Source organism: Aulonocara sp. 'chitande type north' Nkhata Bay, linkage group LG2 (assembly GCF_057382095.1).
Source record: "Aulonocara sp. 'chitande type north' Nkhata Bay isolate Kocher_YH1m ecotype deep benthic linkage group LG2, A_spYH_male_GT1.1, whole genome shotgun sequence".
Lineage (NCBI taxonomy): Eukaryota > Metazoa > Chordata > Actinopteri > Cichliformes > Cichlidae > Aulonocara > Aulonocara sp. 'chitande type north' Nkhata Bay.
The window spans coordinates 33,566,855-33,586,714 of record NC_141345.1 but is presented as its reverse complement, the minus strand read 5'-3'; the positions used below and the strand labels follow the sequence as shown (position 1 = coordinate 33,586,714).

The window sequence follows — 19,860 nt, the reverse complement described above, 5'->3', positions numbered from 1 at the left end:
ATCTAACAAAGCGAACTGTAAACCCAAGTAAACACATCACTATGTTCATTTGATAGACGCTGCTATATTTATTGTCGTTATGTTGTACTTCTAATTTTATACGATTTTCTGTTTTTGCACTTGAGTTGATTAGCATCCTGGTTTTGATTTGATTTGCTCCGGCAAATGACACAAATCTATAGTGATTTATATAATATCACCCAAGAATGTGGCTTTTTTATTACTCATATTTCCACCGTGCATATTTCGTCAAACTCTGCCCCCTATTAGGAATTTAGGAAATTGTCTAGACATCGTTTATCTAAAGCCTAACACATTTCTCAGTTTTAAATTTTATCCAAAGCCAACTAACATCTAGAAGAGAGATGCTATAGACGCTAAGTTTAGTTTAAAAGTCCAGAAATAATATCAACAGACAGGATAAGAATGAATTCTATGGTCAGCTTTACTTGACCTTGCTTCCTGGTGATAACAATACCTAGTCAGGTATTACAGCTATTCAGTGTTACACTTCAAAGTTGTTGAGGCAACAAGAGGAAGACGAGCTGAAAAAAAGAATGCCAACGTGTGCAAAGGCCAAGACAATATCAGTCGTAGTCAATTGTATGTCTCAAGTTCTAAAAACCTCTCTTTCCAATAATAGAAGGTGTCTTGTTAGCTTCAGAAACTTCACATCTTCAGCTCATAACAGGCTTTGTGTTTGCTCTAAAGCCCACAGTAGAACAGCCTGCCTGCCATCATTAGGGTTATTTCTTAAAACACTGGAAAGATCTTTGAGAGCTATAGATAAAATCTGTGAGTGCCCATGTAATTACAGTGTATGTGGATCAATAAATGGTTTAATACAGTATTGGCTTTGAAGATACCCTTAACACAATCTGCAAAAAAACAAAAAAAACAACAACCTTTCTTTCATTTGAAGCATCAGAAAATAGTGACCTTTAAAGCTAAAGTAAAATGCCAGTAAATTGTCAAATTCATTATTATGTGTTCAGATACTATGAAAATGTGAAGATTTTATATAAAGTCATGTGTTTTAGGCTTAAAGGTGTGGGCTTGCTGGTGAATGCAATCCAGAGATCACCTTATTCAGCACGTGGTTGCAGTAAAACACACGGTGGAATCAGCTGTTTCCTTTTTTGGGTTATTACATTTTTTTCACTAAACAGTATTAGTGTCCACTTTAATATATAGGCACTGCTTGCAAAACAGTGTCTGAAATAGAAACTATAGTCATCATATTTACATAAAGGTTCAATTCTCATCACATATGCAAGAGATTATGCTAGATATAAAACCATGAGATTATTTTTCAACCTTCCCCTGCCTCCATGTACCTACAGTTTTTTTTTTTTTTATCATAGCCTGTATGAGATGGATGCAGCTGCTGGTTTATGAAGTTCCATTTGATGGCTCATCTGAGCTTTTGGATGTCTCCAACTTAGTTTTTTACATTTTTGGATGAAACAAAAGACACCGCTCACGTGGTTACAACGCATCCCACCCAAAATCACACCATGTTTCTCTCTGCATGGGGACATAAATTACAAAATGAAAATCATGTTGCATTACGTAGCAATTTAAACGACTGATTAAAAACATAAACTTATCAGAAAAGTGGTTATAGATAAATTAAGCAGTGGGTTTTTTTGTCCAAAGACTTCTTTGCAATTAGACTTTTTTGCAAGCAGATAAGTTGCCCCCTGTTGAACAGTGAGAAGAATGCATCTTTAAAGCACTTGGACTCGCATTCAGATCAAAAAGCCATTTACCTTTTGTAAAAGGGTCTGTGGTCTTTCTAATTCTACTTGCCCTCCCTCCTGTATATGTATCTGTTTTTAATACCAAAGCCTCTGTTTTAAATCTCTATAAAACATACTTGTTTAACTAAATAATGTGCAATGCATTTGTAAAAAATGCTGTTGCCTTTTCTACTTAGAAAACTACTTCTTCTGATAGGAGTCTAATAGGTCACACAGTGCTGAAGTGCATCATATCTTCTTGCACAATCAATTTGGCATTTCATGTTTTTTTAAATTATCATGTGGACGCAGCCGTCTGTAATAATCCACTTTAATGATCAACAACTAAAACAGCAAAGAACTGATAAGACTTCTTTGAAGGTGGACATCAAAAGTGATGCCTCTGGGGTTGAGAACAAGGGAGAGCTTATTTGACATTTTCCCACTGCAACCACACATTGACTCAAAGAATTTGGTCACGCCTGTGGGCTCAAGTAGGGAAATCTGTTTGGAGTTTGGTCTCCAGCTCTAGTAATCAACGAGTGCCCCAGTTCAGTACGGCTTGAGTGAAATTCATATTGAGTGGCCCATATTATATTCATCCTTCATCCTGAAGAAAAGGTATTTGAGACCTAGTGTAGGACAGACTATTTTAGGAAGGAAACATTTTTACATTAGTCACTTTAGAATACCTTGGATATGATGTCAATTTCCATTCTTTGGGGAATAACAAACCTCATTATAATTCCCACAGGATATGTCTTAGGCGGAGGGTAGAATTAAAACTAGACACAGTCACGTGGGTGAGTTAAAGCCTTATCCCATTGCAAGAAAAATGTTCAATTATCAGATTGAAAGTCTATTTTTAAAGATAGCCCACAATACAACCAATAAACTGTGTGATATTTGTTTTACCGTGTTGCTGGTAATGGCCAAAAGAACACGAGGGTTCATTTGGACAAGAAATAAATATCAGTCTGTTCGAATACCTACCTTTTTTGACACTCAGCCATCAAAATTTATCCTCCTGCTGTCAAAGCAAGTTGACCCTAAAAGCCCCCTTGATACCAAACCATCTCCAGCCAAGCAGCTCATTTCCACTACAGCACCATGTGCAAACAAAAGGGGGCAGGAGAAGCAGGGGCGAAAAAGCAGTCACACAAAGATGCTGCAGTAAATTTTACCCAAGTAAACAATATGGGAAACGGGCCAGGATTTTCTTCACATAATATGCTTAATTCTGCAGCTTAAGGGGGAAAACGGACTCTTATTTCTACTAAAGAGCTGGTGCTAAATGGCAGCTATTCAGCCCAGTTTCAATTTTGACATGCTAAAGCTGTCTGAGGTACTCAGTTACTGGGGAGTGGGATGTGGGCGGGGGTGGTAGATTTCTTTGCTCTCCTAGAGCACTATGGTTTCAGTCCAGCTGGCCTTTAGAATATGGATTATGTGGTGCCGTGGCCTGGCTCTCGCTCCATGGGGGGCTGGACAGGGTGCCCAGCTTCAGCGGACTCCCCACCGAGACCCCTGGGTGAGAGGACGCTGAAAGCCCTCTCGGTTCTCAAGGCTGGATCGTTGAGAACGTGGCAGTTGCTTCCCACACCAGCACCATACGTCAGTGTGACAGAAAACTCGAAAAAAAAGAAAAGAAAAGAAAAGAAAAAGAAGGAAAAAAATGACAGTGAAAAGGAAGATGGCGGGGAGAATGATGGGGGAGGGTGACTGGAGTGAGAAACATCGAGGAAGAAGCAGAAGCAACAACTGTTATTGTGGCAGAACTGCGACACTGCATTACTGCCAATCACAATGCCTGCTCTGCGAGGAGAAAAAAGGGGTGGGGAAAAAATAGAAGAAGAACCTTGGGAGTGCAGTGCAGTAGATTTACCTTTCAAAAAAGTCTGGGGCGATAATAAGTATCCAAATGACAGCTCTGTGCCACCGCATCCCAACTAAAGTTAACCAGAGGTCCTAATGTCGAGTGCCAGCAGCAGACACAAAGGTCTGAACAGTGGGGCGCCAAGGCAGCTAGCACAGCATGGCTAAATGGGGCAGGTGATTTCCCATCTCCTCCACTGCCCTCAAGGCACAGCCAATCACTGCTGGGGAAAAGTGCCGCACCAGCCTTCAAGCTAGGAAGCCAGTGAGTGGAAGGGCTAGAGAGGGAGCTGGAGTCTATCTGGGACCATGCATTATTCACATGCATTGCTACGGCACTAAGACCTCCACAAAGGAAAGGCCTCAGGTTCCATCAGTGCCGACTTGTTTCCAATCTATTATTGATGGCAACACTACACCATATACTTTTCCCTGATTTACTGGATTCTATCATTGCTTCTATAATAAAGTCTATTTCCAGTAAAGTCAGAACAAATGAGCACAATATTTCCAAGCATGGTGCCAGTGGGTGCTTCTAGTCACTGGGACCTTTCAGAATTGGCTTTAATTACACAAATCATGCCCAGTGTTATACCATTACAAAAACGAAAGATCTTTTGCATTGAAATGGGGAATGCACTTGCCCTAATATACACAGCAAAACCTGAAACATTTGTGTGAATCATCAATCATGTCAAGGTAGGTTACCATGCAAAATTAATTTCAGCATGGAGACCTCCAGTTAGACCTAAGTGAAATAAATGAGGTATCCAATTACCACATTATGATCACATGCAGCCGCTGTTAAAAAAAAACATGCACCGACAAAGTTAAACACTAGCAGCTCATCAGTATTGAGTGGAGAATTCAAGCTCCCAAACTTTTTTGTTTATGAATTCTTTATTACTTTAAGTTTGCGACTGTTTCTGAGCCTGCTTACACAATGCTGTCAGCTATTTTTGCATTGTTAGACAGCAAGGGACGCAGACTGAAAAGGCACAATGCAGACAGTGTTATCAGTAAACTACTGGGTGACAGAAAATATTCATTCAAATTAACACTTGTCATATTATAAAATGGGTCAAGAACTTTTAAAGGAGCATTTTGATACTGAGATATTCTAGTAAGCAGAGATGAAATGGCACACGGTTTGTGTATTTTATTCTTGCATTGTATCAAAAAGCTAAATTATCCTTTATATTAAGATTTTATCAGAATATGTTAAAAAAGCTTCGGCCCTTTAATTCAGAGGCCGTCCACATTATTACTATGCACACATCAAAGATTTCCCCTAAATCTCTGCAGGAAACACAATCAATCTGCTCAGTATGCGAGGCTAGGACAGCAGGCCATCTCTCCCTTTGAGGATGTCGACGCATTTGACCGATGTGCAGTCGATCCTCCAGATTGTGGCTAATCATCATTACCAACTGCTGAAACAATGACTTTCCTTCAGCCCACTCAGCTTCAAGAAGGGCACAAGGGACCTGCCAGTTTTTCTTATGGTGGCTTAACACTTAAGTTGGGATTTAAGGAATTAGGGCAGACTTGGACACAACAAAATGTGCACTCTGATCATCCAACCAAGTCATCAACTATGGCCTGGCTCCCACTGCAAAATCTGCCTCATGAATTACACAAAATTCAACAGATACTGTATTTTGGGGGAAAGTGTAACAGTGCTGCAGATTCAGTTGAGGGAGTTTTATTTTAAACATTGTAGCCTGAAAACAAATGATGACTGCTGCATATCCCTAACAGGAAAAAAAAAAAGTATAAGACAATGGGAGGAAAATGAGGACAGATGCATAGAAGGCAGTAGTAGGGGAATTCTCTAAAATGAACAGTGGATTATGAAAAATGGCTTCTTCCTTACAATGCTTAAAGGTTAGGTCTCTATTACACAGAGAGCAAAATGTCAGCAGTATCCCCTGAAAGAGTGGACTGTGATATTAATGGAGAGTCCAGGGAATGGGCTTCCCCTGACTGAGTTTCCCCTCTACTAGACACATTATTCATGTAGTTGTCAGCCCACACCTGGTGCATATAACACTAACATCTACAAACTAAATGATGGAAAGAATATAGCCCACCCTGGTAGGCAGCCAGTGGTGAAATGAATGTTGTTCATGAAGTATAATGGAGAGTAAAAGTACTGCTACTAGATAATCTAAGGGCTCTTCACCCGCACAACTGAAGTTGTCGCCCAGGACATATTAGCATAATGTTCAATTTTGTAGCTAATACTATACTTTCATTTGGCACTTAGCTACCTCTGAGACTTGCATGGATGGGCAAAATTAAGCACAGGGTCTGTGGAAAAGCTACCCTCAAGAACTGTAGGCAGGCACCACACGCAATGGAGATAGCGCTTCATCTCCAGCGAATGCTGTAACAGCCTTGGAACTGAGTCACCACCCAAAATAAACTGTGGTATGAAATATTAAAGGAGGAAATGAGTTATCATTTGTTTGAACTCCTATGTACATTTTTTTCTTTATCTCTAGTCCTGACCGCAGAAGCCCTTATCAAATTCCTCAAAGCAATTATCAAAGCATTTTCCGTGTAATCTAACCACATAACATTACTTAGGACATAAATGATAAAAAACTGTTGCGTTCTGTGGAAATGTGATAGACCCAGACAGAATGACATGATGATTTAATGTTACACAGCGAGTCATCAGTCACACAGCCACCACTTTATCTAAGATGCAAAATGGCTTCTGCATGAGGCACACTGTGGCACTGGATTATTTGTGAGTAATATTCTTTTGCCATGGTAAATATATTGTGTCATGCAGCAGAGGGTGGAAGAAAAATTCGCTCTCAAGCTGTTTTAATGAAGTCCCAAATGTCATCCTCATACTTCTTTCAAGAGCAAACTCCAAGAAACTCCTCTTGAAGCCTGACTGTCCCTCAGTGCATTTTCGAGTGATTTGAAAACAAGTCACTATTGTGAAAGGCAGTCTAAGAAGTACAAGAAAAAACAAAAAAACAACAACTGCTCCACAGAAAAGAGTAAGAGATGGGCAGTAAACTGGTGGTTTGGACTATTACAACCTTTATGACTGAAGACATTGTATGAATTGTGGAGGCGGCAGCGTGCTGTGATTAGGGATGTCTACAAATCTCTTTCATCATACAAAACTAGTTAAATGATAGAACGGTTTTGCCAATCCTGTGCCAAAAATTACTTTAATAATCACCATTTTATGATTCATTTGAAATTACCCATTACTGCTACATCTTTACAAAAAGACTACAAGAACGAGGGATTTCAGCGTAACATTAGAGAGAAAAATGTCAGTGTAATTTAGTGATTTTGGTAAGTGGAAGGGAAGCGCGTCAGAAGCCGAGTTTGAATTAGAACCAACACATTTTTTCTCAACAATACGGAGGAGAAGAGGAGGGTGGACAGCCAATTACTGGAATACTGTGTGTGTCATTTTGACACCACGCTTCGGTTTCTTCGCCAATGTATTAAATGTACCAGACATAAAGGCTACGCTGCAGTAATGATTGAAAGACTGAGCATTTTCGCATAAACAAACTAATACGGTGTCACTGTTTATTTTGACAACTTATGTCAACCTGCATTTAGTCACTGTTTGTACTGTGCAGTTTAAAATTAAGCTGAAACAACACACTAATGTGAAAGGATGTTTCATCTATGTTAAGATGCTATTCCACTTGACTAAGCATTTTTCGGCTGAAGTGTTTCTTCAATATTTCAAGGTGCTTTCTTCTATGAGTTGAAAAAAAAGTTGATAAAAAACAAGTGGCAGTATCAGTTCGACTTGTTTAATCTGCACTGGGCAACTTTGCATGTTGGCAGCTCCGAATGGCAATTACTGCAAACTGGACACAAAAATCATGTAAATGAATTGTAAACAGTAAACTCAAGTTTGCCAGTTTGGCCCGTCTACCAAAAGTGTGGGCGATGTGACAATTTTAGATCATGGGTAATCTCAATTTGGCATGCAATCGCTTTTTCAGAGAAATCATATCGATTATATCATTAAAAGGTGCTATATAGTGTTTAGGTAAATGTTTTCAAAATGTTTGTCCTGATGTCATTCAACTGTTTTTCCAATGAGGCTCTCAGCCCATGGAGAACCTCCAAGCTCAGTGTTTCAGACAATGGCTCATGCCATTGCATGCTAGGGCCGCTATTGACAGATGCAGTCAAAGCACTGTCCTCAGACCTAGAAGGTCCTGAGTCCAATCCCACCATCAGGCCAGGGTCTCTGTGGAGTTTGCATGTTCTCCCCGTGTTAGCATGGGTTCTCTCTAGCCTCCTCCCACGATCCAAAGACATGCAATTAGAGGGTTTTGGTTAACTGATGATTCTAAATTGTCCATAGGTGTGAATGTGAGTGCGAATGGTTGTCTGTCTCAATGATTTAGTCCTGCGAGAGACTGGCGACATGTACAGGGTGTACGCTGGTTCTCGCCCTAAGACATCTGGGATAGGCTCCACCCCCCTGTAACCCTAAATTGGATAAGTGGAAGAGAATGGATGGATGGATGGATATACATAACAGCTCTATTTAAACAATATTTCTAGATGATTCCTATAGTGTTAGTTGCATTGTGTTTGGGTCAGTATACATAAACAGCATATATAATAGTATATATATAGCATAACTAACTAACTTCACAGTTAGTATGAAGTTAAATTCACTCATCTTAAACTTTTTGAACAGATCACAGCACCAATCTTTTAGGGTTTTTGCTAAATTGAAAGTATTTCCTCCCTTGGTCTGAAAGCACGAGGACATCATTGGCACATTGCCTTTGCAGATTACTTATCAATTCAATTCAGTGTACTTTATATATAGCTCCAAATCACAATAACAGTTGCCTCAAGGTGCTTTATAGTGTAAGGTAAAGACCCTACAATAACGCAGGAAAACTGAGAAAACAACAACAATCAGATGACCTCATCTGAGCAAGCACTTTGGTGACAGTGGGAAGAAAAAACTTCCTTTCAGAACCAGGCTCAGGGAGGGACGGCCATCTTCTGCAACTGGCTGGGGGTGAGGGGGTATACTCCCATACCCGACTCCTACTGTCATTCTTATCAATAAAGTGACACACACTTAGACAATAACTGCACTAGTCAGCATTTTCTATGTACTTTCCATTTGGTATGCTTTAGGGCACCCTTCTTTTCAGCATGTAAGGATAGAGGAGAATACTGGTAGGCACAGTACTGGTTATGATACTAACAAAAAAACAAAACAAAACAAAACAAAAAAATCAAAGAACAATCGCATCGAATTTTAGTATCAAATGTCATAACTATTATTCTGGTGACATTTGTAATTATGGACTTGCAGTGAAAACAGGATGTTCTGAAACATAGTTTTTAAGTGAGGTTTTAGCCATGAGTCACAGTGATTTGATCTAAAAAGATTTTGACATTCTTTTGGCCAGGTCACCCACCCTTAGCACGGTCAAGCCTGCTCTGGATATAAACTCGGTTTATTGTTGAAAATGTACCAGTGAAAATGTACTAGTGGGTAGTACATTTTGTGGCAAAAGAAAATCCAGTTGTCGCCTCTATGGTGGGATAGCGTCTGACAAAATGTTCTGACATGGATCAAAATTTGTTAATTTAATAAAGTTACTTCTGATAATATCAGTGCCTTTGGGTGTAGATTAGGGTTGCTTAATTTTGATTGGAGGTGATGGTAGGCTTTATGTTATGCTTTCACTGATGTGCACCGTTTTATGTGACTAACTGTGTTAATTTAGGATTTAGTTTCCAGAATTTTTATATTTTTTATGTATTTGTTATATCTAAGGCTCACATCTGTAGTTTAAAAAATAGGAAAAATGTAGTAATGTATAAAAACAAACACAAAAAGTCTAGCATGGGTTAATTTACTTAAATGTAAGCATATTAAATAAATAAAAAAGTTAAACGAGACCTGAATGACTGAATACACAGCAGTATATCAGCTTTGGCAACAATCAGGACTGAGCATGTTGCAATATATTTTGACATATTTCCTTTGTAAAAATCACTCTTTAAACAATCACCCAGACTGTTCCTATCTGCAATGATTTTCCTTTAGAGCTGCCATGCAAAACTCTCCAGACAGCTCCTTCAGGTAATATAGAAAAAGACAATAGGTGGAAAATGCTCTAACCTATTTGCCAAATGGTCTGTCATCTAATGCCCTGGTGCTGTTCTATTGTCTAATCCTTCTGCTGAAGCCTCTAAAAGGATACATCGGTCTAATAAGATGAATGGGCTTTGACCCTGAAGCTGCTAAAAGCCAACCTGGCCAATTTATCTGAGTGACCTCTACTCTTGGCAGAGACGGGCCTCACCTCTTTTGGAAGCCTTCAGCAGGATCAATAGCACAGACGCAAAACAATCCAAAACAATGAGCGTCTAGAAGTTGGGACTCAACAGCTCATTGGCTTTTTATGAACCTGGATTATGTGCTTAAGATGAAAGACTAGCATTTGATCATTTCTCTGTATTATCAGTCTCTTTCTACCTTGCCGTATCTCTTTTGTGGTGATAACAAAACCAACAACAACTCCAATATCTAAAGAAAAGTCCTTGAAACAATGTAAATAATGCCATGATGGAGTTGTATTTCACCTAAAAGTCTGCCCTAATTCAATAATGTGTTCTCAAATTCAAATGGCTAATGTAAAACAAGATCAACACACAAAAAAGCTAGCTTTATATTGAATCACGACTAATTTAATTATACAAATATCAATCACACCTAGTTCAGGGCCAGGATTGGTACATTGTGAAGTTCATTTTGAGGGGAAATGAGATTTCGTCGGCTAAATTAAGGATTCTGTTTCATGTTCTGTTTGTTGGTGTTGGGTTGTGTTTAACCTAGATAAAAGGCCCAGCTTGGATGTTCAAGGCAAGATATGAAGAAGAGAGCCTTTTACATGAGAATATGTTTTCTTTCTTTGAGCATGAATCAGTTTACATGGTATACAGTATCAATCGTTGGCCTCAAATCTATATCTGCAAAGTGCTTAGGTTTGCATTGGTGATTAGATGAATTGAACCGAGAACAGTCTGTTACTTGAGTATCCTTCATAGCTCGGATACCTAATGCCTTTTCCCTGCCTCTGAAGTGACCACAGTTTCAGGATGCTTTGCTCTGGGCGCTTGGCCAGAAAGCTTTATGTATTCTGATACCATTCATTTTTAATCAGGACCAGAATATCCTTCCAAACCTCTGCAAGCTGCCTTTGGCTGCGCGACTTCAATTTTGTTATGTTTTAATTGATTTGGCAGTCCTCCTTATTGTTTATAGTGTAAGTTGACTGTTACTATTGCTAATATTCCAAGTGAGAACTATCGCACTACTCATTTGAATATTTCCTATTTTTCTCTCCTTTTCGTCCAGTTGCAAAATTATACTTTTTCCCACTATAGTATGGTGTGAAACTATTGTCTGTTCAGCACATTTCACTCAGCTCTCCAAGCCGACATACCTATCCTCATCTCTGCGTGCAGTGGAAGGATTTCTGAGAGCCGGGGTGGGGAATCTTCCTCTGTGGTATAATGAGTTTGACAATGAAAGTGACACTGTGTCCTCTTTGGACCTTGCCGTGTGATCAATCATAACAATGGCTCACCATTTCCTCCTCTGGATACTGACCTTTCTACCTTAAGGAAAGCAAGTGTGTGAATGTGTTATAGCGTGCATGTGTGTGTTGCTCTCGGTTTGAGTGTGCCATCACCTTCTTTCCAATCAGCCCTTTAAGTCCTACATATCCATTAGAATGTCCTTTAGCAGAGAGTCCTTTTTCCCGCAAAAAGCAAACATGCCCTGAAAAAAATGCACTACTGAGAGAATGCTGGTCTCGTTAATGCTGTCATCAGAACTATTTTGGGCAGGGATAACACACTTGGAAATGTTAGGGAAGTGACATCAGGCTTATATATTAAAAATCCTACCACCTGAACAGCTTACAAGGTGATTGATGCTGTTACTCCAGTAAGCACAACTGCCAACGTTTTATGCAAATATCAACGACTGAGATTATTTTAGGCCGATTCTCTAATGGCTCAGTTCTCATAACAAGTGACAGAAAAGGGAATGATGTGTGGAGAGAGCTGTGAACATGGAGAGATAGGTGACCCTGCCTTCTGCCCTCATCTCCCAGATTAGCCATCAGGACATTTCATTAGTACTTTACTTTCTATATATTCTGCACTTGTGTTTCTAATTCTGTACGTGCTGCATATCCGCTTATATAAATCATCAAGATTAAATAATAACTATCAAACGCGTCTCATTATGCTTTAGCCACAAATGTCCCTTGTCAGCAATAAGGGGTCTAGACCAGATTTTATAGCCGTTTTTATGCCACTTTTAATTGTCATTTTATCTGCACCACAGATGTACACAGTGTCTTTAATGTCTTTAAGACAGCATAAAAAACCTAATCAATACACTGCTTCAATTGGGAAAATGTTATACAGTAACTGATGTGAGCAAACCGTCAAGAAAAGGTTTTAGATTCAGATTGTAAAATGTGAACATTTCATACTGCTACTGGTATTTTTTCTGGAATCATTTTACAAGATTTGTACATTTAACTGTAAATAAATAATAAGGAAAAAACAAAATTCAGAGGCATATTTTTGCAAATTGGGCCCCATAAAAATTAAGGAAGCGTATAATAAACTAAAAAGTACTAAAAAGTTCTATAATATAAAAGTTTTGTCTCGGTTTTATTTATTATTTTCTTCGTCTCAGCACCGAGTACTACTACAGGTGTTTCTCTGAGGGTGCGCAGGGCTAGTATATAGCCTAAGTGGCAAAACCCAGGGCATAAAATATTTGTGAGCGCACAGCAATAATTTAAGGCAACTCAGACAAGCATATCAACATTTTTATCAGCTCATTTCTTTTTTAAAAATGTGGTTGGACCACAAGAGGACAGTGTGCAAAGCAGTTTTAATAACACAAAAGACCACAAAGAATAAGGTTTGTAACATTCGCCCCCTGCCTGGAAACCCTCTATATTTATATATTTAAAATTCTTCTGTGCACAAGAAACAGCGCACAGCAGGCTATGGTCTGTGTACAAGTTTCCATAAAAAAATTTAGATTATTAACTCAGGCAAATATTACAGACTGTTTGATATAGTAAAGGTAAATTGAGATTGAAACCCTTTGATTTGCGCATTGTTTGAGCTAGATGAAACACTCACATGATGAAAACTCCCTGAAATCCTGACTGAAGTCAAAGTCTTTTAATGAAACATTTATTCATGTGTATAATAGACTCAAACACATTTCCACAACCAATGAAAAGATCCAGCGGTATAATTTGGAGTAAAAATGTGCTTTTAATTGCATGTGTCAAAAATAAAATTAGTGCCGCCCAACACAATTAGCACAAAACATTTCTGCATTTTTTTGTTACTTGGTCACTTAATTGGACTAGATAAGCGTGGTTTCCCTTTTAATTTTGCTACACTCCTGAGATTATTAACACCACTGCAGCCTTTAGCCTAAAGAAATGCTCCATAACAGCAGGTTATGTGCTTGGAGGATATGTTCTAAGCAATTAGAAATATATATATATTCAGCGTGACACCTGCAAAGCAGAGGCATTTTTATATTCCAGTAAAACAACTACAACAGGAGAATAATAAGACTTTCAACTTTTTGATTGTGCGCCTCAGTATTGGATGATAAAGGACATAAAACCACTGCACCATGACAATAAATATAACAAATATTCCTGTGTCCCAAGATAGGGGAGAAAAAGGAGATCATAAAATAAGGAAGACATGAGACCAAATAAATTGGCAGGTTGATCTAGCCAAGGGACAACTTTTGAACACCCTGTGTTGATCCAGGAGAAGGAAGAAAATCCATTTTAGCCCATATGAAGAAAAAAAATAAACCCAGAGACCTGACTGTCCTCAAGGTTTGCTTTTGAAGTTATTTTTCTTTCTTTTGTACGTCTTTACATTGTGGTGGCTTTAATTTGCCAGCAACAAATTGGAAAATAACATTCTTCTTGATTACATACTTTACAAACAATCAGTAGCAAGTGTTTACCTATAGGTCTATTTTCTTCACTTCTTAGGAGAGCAAAGATAGATCGATGGATTCACACAAAAACACATTGATGGTCTCCAATTGCAGGAGACATACCAAACATACATGAAGCTACAAAACAAGACAAATGGATCAACGCACTAATCCCAGTTTCTTACAGTGATATTCACAGAGTCTAAATTGGTTTCCTGGCTATTTCCGTATTACACTGTAATGCAATCACTCAATTAGGTTGTGTGATGAAATGAAATGAGCCGTTTTCTCTCGAGGACAGTAAATAGTGGTCCTTGTAATTGACAACTGCGGAGTAATTCCTAATCTTAATAATATGTCCTGTAGTCTAACACATGCAAGTAATTAGATCGAGGCAAGCATGGGTTAAAACAGTGTCGTCTGTGACGCTCGGCTAAATTGAGGAGACGGAAGTCAAAGAAGCAAGTGCTGTTATTCGGAGACTGTGTGACAGAAAATAGATGTTGGACCAGGTAAATAGCTTTTTAAGTTGCAAACACATCTTCACAGGCCATGTAATGCTATAGTGTGATCAAAGATCAAGCCAAATACTGTCTGCCTAACAATTTTGCAGATAAGAGCTCCACTCGAAAATCTAAAATGTCTTAGTGGTGAAATAGTGGCTAACTCTGACATCAACAATGAGAATAAAAGCAAAGTGTACAGTTGCTCCCAAAAAAATCCACAGTCGGAGTTGGCATAGTTACGTCCAGCATTTGAGCTTGTTTTTCAAGTCTGTGAAAAAAATAAATAAATCTGTATCTGACTGTTATTTGGATAAAATATTTGAAAAAAAATCACACTTTTTTGATTTTGTTACATAAATTAACTATTAAATCATAATTCTGGACTTTGAAGAGAGACTTTTTGTACATTTTGTCACATTGACATCACACAGTAACCAAAGTAACTAAAGAAAATAAAAAATCCCTTTTGCCAAACCATTGTTCACATTTTTAGGAATGGTTATTTTTAAGTAATATAAATAATACATTCGTCTTCGTATCGATGATGTTGGTGGAAAATATCTTTGAAGTATTATAGGGAGAGAGTGGTTTCAAGAAAATCTGCTTTTCCTTATTAATATGCAAATTTATACAACAAGGCACTCCAAAGTCTAATCAGATCATCTTCTCTGTGGGGGGATGTTGTTTTTTTTCACCATGTGTTGCTGTTGTATTAATGTGTTCACCAGAAAGTGTCTTCACACAAAACTACACTGACACGACAAAAGGACAGTCTCACACACGGCGTATCGTGGTGTTGAGGCATGGGACCGATTCCAGTCTCCACACTCATGGACGGACTCACAGACGCTTCCACTACGTGAAGGAGAGCTTGTGGATGTTCCACTGCCAAATCTTCACATGCATAAAGGCTCTTGTGCCCACTGTTTGACAGCATTATGTGCCCTTTTTTAAAGTCTATATTTGAACCCCACCGAGATATCAGTGATGTTTACCTATCACGGACTCTTAGGTATTGTAATAGCCGTGATAGGTTGAAATGTGCTGGAAGGTTTATCTGTGACAGCAGCTGGTGACTTCTTGTTGTGGTTATTTAATGCACGATTGCAGGCAATAGATATAGCAAAAGGTTTATGGGTTTTATGATTTTTTTAAATGTATATACACTGTAATGTCACAAACAAGGAGCAACCAACAGACATAAAAAAAAAAAGAAGTCTTACAGCAGCAACCGTCAAACATGTTGGCGGAGAGGCTTTAAGTCATAAAACTGTGACGTAAATGAAGTCTTTGAGGGTTTAGTGATTAGGACTTAGTGCGGAGCTCGAGATTGAGCCGTGGTGTTGAAGACTAAATTGAAATTATTTGCAGTCAGTTTGTCGTTCGCTCGGACAAAGGTTCAAATGGCGATGACCTCTGCGCCGCAGCGGTGACCTCTCCTAGACTTTCCAATCTTCTCAAAAATAGAATCTAGAATCTTTTCACATGACTGATGAGCACAACCCCTGCTATGACACCTTGGCGTGTCATCACTGAATCCCACTTCCCCTGTCACCCCAAGCACTAACAATGTGAGCACTTAACTGGTGACAGTGCCGGCGAGCACGGAAGTGATGACAATAAATGATGGCAATCAAAGCATGTCTCCTCCTTTGACGAGGCACGAGATAAAGCTCAGACACCTTCCTAGCCCCATTAACAAGTGATGAAACTGTTTTCTCTGCCAGCTTTGGAGTGTTTTTCAAAACTATCACAGATGGCCAGGCCTTTTGACCCGCCCACTCCCCACCACTCGCCCCCCCCAAAATGAGAGAAAGAAACCCAAAACAAACTCTGATGTTATTTATTCTTTTTGTATTCGGCTTGTGCCACACTGAATTATGAAAGTGGTGAGGGAGGTTTTCTTCATGCTACGATCAATAGGCTGATTCTGCTGTCACAATACAAGGCGCATATCTGAGACAGGAGTTTGACAGATGGCGTGTCACCTTCGTCAGCGTGACGCCCTGCGTGCATGCAGGTTTGTGTGCGTGTGTGTGCAAATGTCTGCACTCTTGCTTGATTTTTCTAATCTTAGAGATAAAGTGTGAGAAACAAAGTGAGATATTCGAGTGTGCGTGCGTGCACGCGCGTGCACGAGACAGGAGAGGAAGAGGCGCAGAGTGAGAGAACATGAATACATGCACACAGGGAAGCATGTTAGAGGATGTCTGATACGCTTTCATACTCCCACCCAAAAAGCCTTTGGTGCTTGCTGTGCTACAGCACACTTTGCAGTGACTCCTCTACTGATTTAATTAACCTTTTGCTGGCACTGTTCACACAATAAATTTGTGAGCTACATTCAACTGTAAAATGTGTATGACTGCAATGTGGACCTGTGACTTGGACAAATTGAAATTCTTTTCTGCTACATCCACTAGTAAACAGTCCTTGATAACAGATGTCTGAAAAGACATACAAGGGAATGGAACATTCACAGTGTCCATCCTCCATGAAAGCATCAAAGCAAAACACTTTTCCATGAAAACTACTCTGGACAGAAGGTTGAGGTCAGAGCAAAAGATGCTCCTTTAACCAGCAGTGACAGGCATCACAGTGGAAGTTGCTTTTTCCTAAGCAGGGGTCAGCAGGCATTAAGCCCCTCCTACTTAACAATAAACCCTATGTGTAAGAGTTTATACAGCCAGGAGAGCTGTCATGAGGTACTGCAGTTCTGTAGCTGCAGTACCTAACAAGTAAGTGCGAGCTTTTTCACACCCTATTAGGAATACAACTCAACTGGGCCATGCCGTTTCTGTTTCAGGCAGTCATTCATGTTTTATGAGGGGTACAATATTGATTTTGAAGCCTGCACTTCAACATTAAGGTGAAAAAAAAAACACTCTCCATGGTTGTTTTCATTTTTTACTCAGTAGCTGTATATTGATGTAATGGTCCTAAATAAATTTAACTATTTACATCACAGCAGCAGTTAAACTATACTATTACAATTTCATATTAAACATAAAAAATGCATTACCGTAAAGTAGTAGCAAGTGCCCCAATAAGAACAGTGTCTAGTCAGCTTTGAAGAAAACTTCAGCTTTGTTTACAAATTTGTTCATTTATTGAAATGGGAATATTTTCTGTATATTTTTTAATAATATGTGTTGTTCTAAATGTGTGTTACTAAAACTGGCAGGAAAGCAGTGGAGCAAAAATGGCTGCTTGTTCATTTTTGAGGTGTGAAATTTAATTAATCTCAAAGCTTAATGGCTTATAAAATTACATTCATTTTTTTTTTAATTCTGTAAAGAAAACCTGACATTAACAGAAAAAAAATGCATAGTTAGTCCAAATATCTATTTTCATTTCTTAAAGTTATTTAAACAAATTCCTCCCACTTCAGTGAAAAGTGCTTGAGTGGGATTGAAAAACCCCAGGATATGAAGTGACCCACATTCTGGGCCATGCAAACAGAGTTTCTATATCCTGTAAATGAATACATTCCAGGAAAGGTGGCACCTTAGCATATAAAGACGACACCAAATAAAACAATCTTTCTGATATTTTTTCATGTGCATTTAGTGTTTGAAAAAGAAGCTTAGAAAATACAGCGTCATTATACCTGACTATTAATCTGAGTTCAATTATATAAAAATTTAACGCAACTCTTCTCACTTTATTCCAATAATTGTTCTGTCTCTGAATGCATTTGACATTATTCAAGAGAAATTATTTTTTATTTCCATGCAGCATTGTTGCTGTAGAAAATTTGACTGTAATCTCCTATTTGTAGAAACTAAAAATAAATAGATAAATAAATAAAATCAGAATTCTTTCAAACATTTCTTTTAATATCCATTTGCCACTCGGAGCGCCGGTACACTCCCCACAGACATGGATTCCTAACTCTTCATGGCTGGTAGATGTCACAGCACTAATGTTACATGAGACAGTAAGTGAGCAACTAAGTAAGTGTGTGTCTGCGTGTTTATATGTGTGTGCAAATATATGATGTGTATTTATCCATAGCAAACTTATCACTGTCACATATAGGGGATGATAGTAAATAATTTCTGCATGATGAGAGGGAGCATATATTTAGAGAGTATCACTGTAGGCTTGCAAATATTTAAAAAGCCAAAGTGTTATTGATTATTGTTGCTTTTATTTTAATTACATTTTTTCCAATGCCATGTTATGTGTAAAAAGCATGATATGGCGCATACCATTCATATAGAGGACAAAACAATGGTGCAATCCATTAGGAAATGTAAGGATGGCTCATTATCACATGGCTATTCATACAGCTACAAGACCAATAAGACAAACACTTTAATCAATCAGTTTTGTTTTCCAGGGATTCTATCAGTTGCTCTGGATTATCTTAAGTGTAAAATCAATGCAAGCTATTTAACAGTTTTCCCCTCTTTCCCCCTCTTTCTTTTCAATAAAATTCCACCAATGAACAGTTATAATACAATTAGGGGCTTCGCATGAAAGAATTAGACAAGAAAATGTAATAAAAGCTGTACGTTGATATTATTAAAAGGAGATGATTATAAAAATGGATAATCATGAGCATAATGTCAACAGACTTGAACTCAGATGATTCACAGTCTCAGTCGTCTCTTTTGAAAAATAAAGTTCAGCAAAGGTCATTTTTATTTGCAAAAATGCAAATGCATCACTTCACAAAACAACTGCTCTTATTCAGTCTGTGGTCTCCAGTTGACCATCGAAAGCTGTACACTGTCCACTTATGACCACTTTTGGTCCATCTTTGAAAGGTGGAGCTCTTTCTCGTAGAGGTTAACATTTGCAGATGACGCTCTCTGTGAATGTGCTGAGGGCTCGGTACTTGTCTGTGTCGAACACTCTATAGAACAGAGCGAATTAGAATGAAATATTGAGTTCATTTATGAATAAGTGGGGCTGAACGGCCCCTTGTCGGAGCTTCAGCATGCATATTCAGTTGATGGAAACCTTTGGATGGGTCATTTCTCTTAGCTGCTTCATTAAATAGTGAAAGTCAAAAGTGCAATGCTCCTGACGAAAAAAGGACCAAGATCTACAGAGATGGAACACTGGCCAGGTTTTCCTTTGCTCTGGTTCAAACCCTAGATAATGATAGTGAGTGTGTGTGTGTGTGTGTGTGTGTGTGTGTGTGTGTGTGTGTGTGTGTGTGTGTGTGCGTGCATGTGTGTGTGCATGTGTGTGTAGCTTATTTGAACAAACAGGGGGTAGATTTTTCAATAATACCATTAAATTATGTTCTTAGGTGATTTTGAGTTTTGTAACATTTTTTGAAAAAATGTATGGCAAAGCAGATAAAGAGATAAAGTGTTTATTTTCCCTGCGAAACTAATTGAGACAATAGTGAGTTTAAGTCTCAGTGGGGTGTTGTGCTAGAGCCAATCAGCAGCAGCTTCTTGAGGAGTTTCCAAAAGAAACTCCAGAGGAGGTATGCCAAAGGGGTGTACCGCGGCGTTTGTATAAGTGTGTGTGTGTGTGTGTGTTCGCACAGTTAAAATGGTGGAGGCCAGGTGCAATCAAAGCTAGACAGAGAGCATATTGAAGAAATGACTGTTGATATAGTTTCACTCTTGGCGTATTCACCATCAAATATGACTGGAATCGAGCACTAAGGAGGTGAAGGCCATGTTTACAGGCACCTCTGTGGTTAGAGCGGAGCTTTTAGTGA

At 38.7% G+C, this 19,860-nt stretch overlaps 1 protein-coding gene across 3 annotated transcripts in view; it reads right to left on the bottom strand.

Moving 5' to 3' along the window:
* LOC147338235 (teneurin-3) overlaps window positions 1–19,860 on the bottom strand; it is a 133,438-nt gene that overhangs the window by 97,304 nt on the left and 16,274 nt on the right. The window lies entirely within an intron of this gene.